At 38.9% G+C, this 9,489-nt stretch overlaps 1 pseudogene; it reads right to left on the minus strand.

Annotated features, from left to right (window-relative positions):
* Positions 1 to 8,364: 8,364 nt before the first annotated feature.
* Positions 8,365 to 8,757, minus strand: LOC113251088 (nuclear transport factor 2-like; annotated as a pseudogene).
* Between the last annotated feature and the right edge of the window lie 732 nt (positions 8,758 to 9,489).

The following is a 9,489-nucleotide window of genomic DNA, read 5'->3' on the forward strand; positions in this document are numbered from 1 at the left end:
ATTTCTAATGGGACATTCCATTGGTGGTTCAAAGGAGCTGTGCCTGAAATTATGTACATATATTATATACACTTTTGACACATATGTAATATATTCGTTTTTGCTCTCTATAAAACAAGTATATACTTTTGCTAATTAATAATTAATGTTATATATAAAGTATTCCAGAATTTCTTTCTTTTTTTTTTTTTTAAAGATTTTATTTATTTATTTATTTGACAGAGAGAGAGAGAGAGACAGCCAGCAAGAGAGGGAACACAAGCAGGCGGAGTGAGAGAAGAAGAAGCAGGCTCCTAGCGGAGGAGGCTGATGCGGGGCTCGATCCCATAACGCCGGGATCACGCCCTGAGCCGAAGGCAGACGCTTAACCGCTGTGCCATCCAGGCGCCAGAATTTATTTCTATGTCATGAACAATCTGACTCTTCCTTTCAAACTCAACCTCAATTCAGATATGGGTTAATTATAGAAAATATGTTTTGTCTGTAATTAGATATTTCTACCTTTACCTTTACATTCACATTAGGAGAATTTGGAGGGGAAAAAAGAAAAAAATATAAAGCAGTTCCATAATGAAATCTCAGCATTGGTTTTTTTTTTAACTTTTTTGTTATGAAAGTGATAAAAAAATTCTGGAAAAATTTAAAATATGGAAAAGTATAAATAAGAAAATAAAAATGTCATTATCCTACTACCTAAGGGAAAATCTATGTACATATGTGAATATGTGTACACACACACACACACACACACACACACACACACGGAGGTCAAGCTGAGGTCCTCGGCAGACCTTGGTGAACAAGTACACTAAAACTGTTTGACTCTTCTGTTCCTTTTTTGGATAAATCCAGACTACATGTCCTAGTGCGGCCCAGGATTCAAGTTTGGGCTAACAAAACGAGAGTGGAAATAATAGAAGCCACTTCCAGGACTGGCTTTTTACATTACACAATGCTCTGTGATCCTCTCCTCTCTCTTCCCTCTGTTGCTGGCTGGGTATTGTTGTCCAGAGCGACCATAGAAACGTAGCCTGTTGAAGATGGCAGAATTCCTATCAAAATGGGTCCCTAAATGACTGTATGAGGGAAAGCTTCCTACCAATATGACTTTACATGTTAAGAAATAATTTTCTATTTTTTTAAGTCTGGCAACATCAAGACTTATTTATTAGAGCAAACAAGGTAACTTTAATCTAGGTCATAATGAATCATTGTTCATTTCTCTATGGCTTCTTTCACATAAAAATGTATCATGAATATTCTTCCATGTTACCATTTGTTTCTTGGTTGTTGAAAGTATTCAGTGTCTGCCTGATCTTAGATCCTGCATATTCGGCTGAACTCCTGCTGTTGATACTTTGTATTGTTTCAGCTTTTCACTATTGTCCTTGTTTGTTGAAATCTATTTGTACACATCTCTGGTCGTTTCTGTAGGAAACAGTCTTGGGTTTGTAATTGTTGCACCTGAGGCTTGAGGCTTTTTGTAGCTTTTATGTATTTTCCCCTTATTAAGCTTCACAAAAGTTATGCCTATTTCACTCTGATAAACCATACTTGCTAATGCCAGTTGGTGTTTTTATTCCTTTGGGGGTTTGTCGGCTGAATTCCAAGGGCTGGAGTCACCAAACCACTATCTGATTAATTTCTCCTACAGTTGGTAACATTTGAACAGTAACATTTGGACATACATAGAAAAGGGGACCTCAAAGTCATTTACTGGCAGATTTTTTGGGAATTTAGAGTTCAGTACCTCCTCTGAAGAAAAATAGCCACTAAATAGCTTCAGTTAGAATTTGTTTGCTATGACTGGATTTAACATAGGTCCTTGTCCCCTTCCTCTCCTGCTCCCATTAATTCCCCGACCACCCCTAGTCCTCCAGGGAAGTGGTGATGAGACTTTCTTACACTGGAAAGTACCTCATTTTCTCCACTGTGTCCTAGTTATTTTAACATTTTTTTTTTACTAAGAAAAAAGTTTATGTCCTACAATTATCACTACTTGTGTTAAGTATTAAAATATGCTGAATAGTAATAAAATCTTTAAGAAACATGATCTCCCAACCCACACGGTACGTCTTAGGTCTCTCTGGGACTCTAACTCTCTCTGCTTTATCACAGTAAAGAGGCCTGTATATTAGAGTTTTATAATTTCTAACTTTTAAGCTATGAGTATTAATGGAGAAAAAAATATAAAGTTCTATTTTTTCTACTCAATGAAATAGGTATCTTATTTTTGTCAGTGGGAAACAAAAATAAGACTATATAATAAGAAGAAAATATAGTAAGAAAACAAAAGAATAATAGGAACATGATAATAAAGAATAAGAAGAAAATAAAATAATAGATGCCCACTGAGATATCCTTTATTTCTTTTTCCCTTTTAAAGAGGTGCTGCTCTCAGATTACATAACGATAAAACATATAATGAAGTACTTTAGCTTCTTATATTTTTAATAATTGAGGGCCCATCCAAATTAGGAAGAATTCCCAAAGAATCCATAAGTTCCTAAAGCACTTGATATTCATTGGTGTTGCACTTTTTATATTAATATTTAGAAACATGATGCTAAATGTTCTGTGTCATATTAATATTTAAATGAGTCAAGAGGTTCTTTTTTTTTGTAAATTTCATCAAGTATCATTTTATCTTAAGTCTGCCAAATAATTCTCTATACTTCCTTAAGAACCAATTCACATATTGTGTTTTTATTCAAAAAGCCTTTACATTGCAGTTAGGACTTTAGATCGATTTTGCCCAGAGCTATATGTCAAAGATCAACCCTTTTATTAGTCTGATGTGAATAAGGGTTATAATTATAATCTAATGAGACTGATTTATGTGTATGACTTTTCATAATTTATAATAGTCTTATTATCCCCTTGGATTTCATGTAACATGTTCAGTATAATTTTGAAATAGAAGAGGAGTCTGTTGAAAGATGTCAGATGAAATTATATTCTTTTCTCAAACACATCTATACCTTTTGGGGTTCTGAAAAACAATGAGTCTGTCCAGGACAGTGAATAACAAAAATGTTAAAATTCCGGCATTCACTCCACCAAAGTTGTATACAAAAATCACCCAGTAAAGTCCAGTCTGCTTGCTTTTCTGAAAGACGGGATCTATTTCCAATGGAAAACTATAATATGTAAAAAATAAAACTAAAAATGAGTACATTAAAGCAATTGCATTTCATTAACTTGCATTACATTAAAATGAAAATAACACGGAGTCAAGTAATAGAGAGTAAGAGAAGAAAATAATCAGAATAAAAAAACTTCAGCTTTGTAAAGCAACTACAATTAATCTCAAGCTTCTCTCAGAGCTTCCTGGCATCCGAGAGAAATATGGAAAATCAGAGTTTTTATGGCTCCCCTCTTCTCGTAAAAGGAAGTATATTAATTAGTCAGGAGAGGCGACGTTGTGTCTAATCTGAGTTTTCCCACATGTCTTTTATAAGGAATACTGAGTGTCATGGTAAAGCCTGTCTTCGAAAGCAGTTTTACCAAAAAAAAAAAAAAATGCAGTGATATTCCACCTATGCCTATTGTGTTCTGGCTATCTTATATAAAAGCTGCTAGCACACAGTGTTTGGCTTCATGAAGGAGTGAAGGTACTTTATCTGCCAAACTGTCGGCACCGAAAAGAGTGATTGGCATCCTTAAGCACCTGCCAAGCACAGCCTCTATGTTGTAACCACGAGCGAACACCGTCTCTGCATGTGACCCCCGCATTCAGCCCCAGCTCTGCTCCTCGGTAGCTGTGTGACCAAGAGCCCGGTACTAACCAGCATCTCTGTATGGGAGTGACTGCCTGCAGCGTGTCTCATGCATTCTAAGTGTATCAAGCCAGTTTAGTCATTATTGTATTTATATATTAGTATTATTATCAATATGTCTTTCAAAAGCAGAGATTTTCTCTGTCGTCAAATGTATTCTAATAAAGAACGATCCATGACCGGCTCGACGCGCTGTCTCTTGTTTCCCTCTCACGGCTGGCAATCATAACATGTTTTGAAGAACCATATTCTATTGCATCAAAGTCATTGTGAAAGAGATTCTCAATAGGAGAGCAACTTCGGTAATGCTTGTCACATCTTATTCCAATAGAATGTAAAAAATAAAAGGCAAAAAAGCTGCATTTAAATACACAATAATGTACTTTTTAAAGTCAAAGATAGAATATTCACAGTTGTAGGCAGTGGTGAGGAATAATGACCTCTTTATAGTGTGCGGCATTGTGTCACAAGCTAAGAGGCCAAATGGCAGCCATAATGAAGTCCGGGGTGTAACACGTCACTTCTCTCACTCCTGTTTGCCTAGAGGTGTCCACGGGGTTAGACTCATCATTCAGATCTTGGAAATCCTGGGCCCAGAACAAAAATTCTTCTGCCGTCCCCCGCCCACATCACTAAAATCAACTTACCATCCATTTGCCCAAGACCTACACAACGGTCTAAGGCAAAATGTTCTATCCTTGTGGACATCAGTTAACTCACCTGCCTGCGAAGTAAACACCTGTTCTCTGTTTCACAGGTATGCTGTGTTGATCAAGGGAGACCTGCCCCAGCGACAGCAGATTGACATCACGATAGAAGAGGGAATAGCGGGACATCTCTGCTCGCCCACTTCGAATGGCTACTAGCTGGGTCAGGTTATTCATCTAATCCCCTTGACGTTGAGCTTCATTCTCTTTGTGACACGATGTATTAGTATCCATCCCACAGAGTTATGCCCTTATATTCAACATACGCTGATTCTTTCAACACATACTTGCCTATTGTGTGCCAAGTACTGATTTATATACGGAAATAATGATATATTAGAAATTGACTTTGAGGAAGACGTCGTCATCATTGCAACAGCTCATTTATAACTCTGCGGTTATAATGTATGTGGCTCTGTTCTCAGATGGATCAGCACATTCTGTCCTCCCATATTTCTACCTATACCATAGTGCCAGTAACACCATTGTATGGATGCAGAACTCAAGGCTCAGAGAGCTTAAGTGACTTGCATATTTTCACACAAAACCTGTTTGCCTTGATTATTATGAAATCTTTCTCATATCCACAGTGTACTCAAAAGATTTTGGGGTGGGAAGCTCCTAGGGGGCAGGGAGTGTAGACAGGGATATCCAGGCATAGGATATGGACCCCACTCCTGTTTTATATAATTATGTGAACAGATGGGAAAGGCTAATGACTTTTTGTCCCAGTTGCATTAAACAAGATTAAAGATGCTGACAAAGACTTGAGATCTGTGCTGAGGACTTCAGATCTCATTACCTATATCCCAAGCCCCTGTCTTTGTCTTGACATCATTCTTCCGGTCTGTATTGTGGATTGCATGTGCCGGCGTGTATGTGTATGTGTGAGCACTGCTGTCTGGTTCTCCCAATGATGTCACAGTGTCCTGAGGCCAGCTCCCAGAAAGTTTTGCTTTCCTCTTTATAGGACTGTAGAATTGACTGCAGAATTTGGGTCTGCAGCTTGCCCTTTTAGGACCTGCTACTTAATTAACTGTTGATAGACCATCTGTGCTGTTCAGAGTTTCACGTGGCACCTGCCGCGACTCACCTTGGAATCTTAACATTTAGAAATATTTATCTACTCATGAACAAGGTTCTCAGGTAAACACCAAGATCTGTGCATGAACCATTATAGGATTGTGTGTGTGGGGGGAAATGGCTGCATTTGATTAGTTTTAGTTTAGAATTGGGAAAGCTAAAAACGTATAGGTTAATATAACTTGGAATTCTTCTGTTTGTCCTATAATCTTTCTATACAGAATCTGGGGCACAGCACTGCATTCAGGTTTCCCCTCACGTTGCTTTGTATTCAGCCTTATTGCTTTAATGCTGTTCAACTTCGAGTTCTGGCAATTGAAGAGAATAAGATATGCCGGCACGTTGCAAATATGTTTACTCCATTTTCAATATTACCAAAAAGATATTTATGGAAAACATATTGTTTTGTATATATTTTTCCTAAGTAGGTTGAATGATGTATTCTATTTGCACACTGAGGGTTTTTTGTAACGTAAGTCGTATCCCAAAACCGCTTGCCGTTGCCATCACTGTACAGAGAATATACATCATACATTTCCTTATGAATAAGTCCTCAGTCTGTTAATGCAGTGAGCTAGTAACTGAGTGAACTGTCTCAAACAGGCACATATATAACAAATTAAAAACAAATATATGTATATACACACACAGACATACACAATGTGCTCCAGATTACCTTAAATCATACTGTGGGTCACGTCTGTTTGTATGAGTGGTTTTAAGAAATTGTAAACAAGAAACAATATAAATCTTTAGCTTTCCTGTGGAAAGGCTCTTGGATATACTACTATCTAATCAATTTGTTTCCTAATTTCTTAAAGCCAGTACATTTGAAACATTCTTCCTAATAAAAATAGACCATGACATTTGTCTATTTTCTTTTCAGAGAAAGAAGATACAAATCCCATCTGTAAAATGTAAATAGCTTATTTTAGAATGACTCAAACATGTTTGAGTAGCCATTGAAAATGAATTTTAAAGACTTTTCGAAGATTTTAATGACACTAGAAATTGATCATAAAGATGTATAATAATAATATTCAAAGTTCTGTATTGTTTTGTCACTTTCTTCAAAAAAATAGACTTTCACTATTATCACTATGATAATAATATTATCATAATATTTCACATATTATACTATTTCGTAGTATCACGCTATGTAACTCTGAAAATCGTTGAGAACGTAAGTACTGTTATTGCCGTAACCCACGTGGTAACAGACACGAAGTTACCCAGCCCCATAATGCATCACTCTCGACAAACAACACGTCAACTGAACAGAAGGAGAGTGGGAAGAAGTACGGCAGGACAGCGAGGATGCCAGTGACGAGGACAACAGGGATGTTGATCAAATCAACAACAAAAAAAGTAAGGTATCATCCTAAAAGAAATGTGGTGCTTAGGAAATTGCTATGTGACACTAAAGAAAACTAGTTTCTAACAAGTCTGGGTTTTTTAAAGATGAAAGTGGTGGTTTTTTGTTTTTTTTTTTCTTTTTCCTGAGTCCATTTGGTGTACCTGAATTTGACCTGACAGAACTTCTAGGTTTTTAGAAGGACTTAGCCAATCAGCCACTATTTTGATAAATTATGACAAAAGCTTTTGATCAGCGTTATTAAAGGGCAAGGTGCTTCTCTTGCTGCTTTGGGGAACTTTTGGGTTCAGGTAGATGCTCTCTGACCAGATACACGCCTACACCCTAGTCCTTTTATTTACTATTGGAAGTGGTTTTTCTAAACAAATTTTCTTCAATTTTCCCTAAGCTGTCTCTAAACTTCTTATAATTTTAAAAGCACAATTAAAAGCGGTCTTGGGATTCTGAGCTTTATGTTACAGAGAAGACTCGTACTGTAATTCTAAGGTGAAAATATACTGTAACAATGCACTATCTTCTTATAGTGAACACCTGGGGGGATTTCTTTAGTATTGCTAGAGAATTGTTTAGCCTCTTATTCCTACTAGTTTCAGAAAATAAATTTAAATAGTGAAAACTATTTAAACAGTACAAAGGTTTACTTTTCTTGGTTTTCTTCTTCCTTAATAGACCATTCCTTTTTAAAAACTATTTTTGGTTTTTCATTTACTTGCAGACATTGTTGGGGAAAGAGGCATTGAAAGAACATTACCTACACTGGAAAAGAAAATGTAAGAGTTTAAGTTATCTGGGACGGGCACTAAAGGGGAGGACACAGGACAGTAAAATGATCAAGCACTTACTTCCCTTTCAGGGTCCATCAGACCCGGGTTTGAATTCCGGCTCTTCTGCTTAGAAGCAGTATTCCCTGGAGTAATTGAATTAACTTGCATTTGATGAGCCTGAAATGACAGTAAATATGGTTATTTATCCAGCAGAGATGTTACCACATTCTTTGTTTTGCTGGGATTGGGTTTGTTTTGTCTTTTTTTTTTTCTTAAGAAAATTTCAAGTTTTGTTTTGTATAATATGGCATCGAAACCTCAGAATAAACCAGGACCTGGGCAGTGAGGCGGAGACTTTCTCCTTCACATTTTTGGGTTACTGAGCAACTTGTCAGTAGATTGAAACAAAACAAACAAAAGACAACCTTTTGCGTTACTTAAGTCTTCCCAAGGCAGGCTCTGGAACAACACAACCTTTGGTCAGATGCAAGCAATCTGGCATCCGAACCTCAGGCGGGACACCCGGAGTAGCTGCGCCGGTTCCCACGGCTGCCCTGAGCTTTTGTGCTGGTATGCGGAGCATCTGGACACTTGTGAATAGTGTCAGGAAGAGGAGGAGGAGGAAAGAGCAAGAATGGTAGGCTGGGAGGAGGAGGTCAGCCAAAGTTGCACAGGGCAAGCCTGAACATCCGTTGATGCAAACCCACGCACCATTGATGTTCTTTAGGGGAACATCTGGTGGAAGCCCATGCTGGGGTCTTCATCACCTTGAGCGGGCCAGTGACTATGCCGATGATGCTCCCGTCTCGCTGGGCTGATGGTCCCGCGCTGTGGTGCTGTGCTGGATTTCCTGCAACAGAAGGCTAGGCAACTTCTCCACAATGGCAGCTTTCCCCTGGGATTGCTCTCCCTCTCATGTACGGAGATGCGTGTAAGGCATGACGCATCAATATAAATTGCACCTATGGGGTTCTGGCGTTATGAAATCACTCGTAGTAATGCTGAATGAAGCTGAATCCAGTCCGCTCCCAAACTGACTGGATTCCCATTATGGATCACCACTGGGCCTCGCCTGAGACACACTGTTGACTCCAGAGTGGGCCAGATGGCCCTTGCCCATCCCCGGATCCTTGGCAAGCCAGTGCAGGATGTGGGGCTGGGCGGTGGTCAATTGGTAGAACTGGTGGGACAACTTGGGCAGGCTGGGCTAGACCACACGGGGAGGGCCTGGAGATCCCCCATCTGGGTGGTCTGGCACAGGGGAGAAAGGCTGGGCCCCTGCACAGTATGGTGGGATAGGTGCCCGGCTGTCCCTCTTGTTTCCCCCAATAAACCTGGCTCTGCCTAGCTTTTGGGGGATGGGGCCCAGGAATGCACAGTGGGGGCTCCAGGTGGCCCCTCATGGCTCCTTCCACCCAACCCATCCCCCGAGCGCTAGCCCCAGCACTCTCCCAGGGGCTGACATGGATTGGCAATTTTTTATTACCTGTTATGCATTGCATAAAATATCTAATGGAACTGGTGGTACAATATGATGACTTGAGATGACAAATAAATAGAAGGTAATTTTTTTGATAGAATGTACAGTCGGGCTGTGGTGAAGATTATCAAAGCAATGACCTGATTTCATTCAGAAACTTCTAGATGTACCCCAAAGGAGGAATTGGAAGACATTAAGAAACTGAGTTATCTATTGGCTACAGGTTGACTCATGGAAGAAATGGCAAAGATGGAGAATTAATGTCCTAATCCTAATGTGTCAATTTCCCTTCAAGTAGAAA

The sequence above is a fragment of the Ursus arctos genome, unplaced genomic scaffold (assembly GCF_023065955.2).
Source record: "Ursus arctos isolate Adak ecotype North America unplaced genomic scaffold, UrsArc2.0 scaffold_10, whole genome shotgun sequence".
Taxonomy (NCBI): domain Eukaryota; kingdom Metazoa; phylum Chordata; class Mammalia; order Carnivora; family Ursidae; genus Ursus; species Ursus arctos.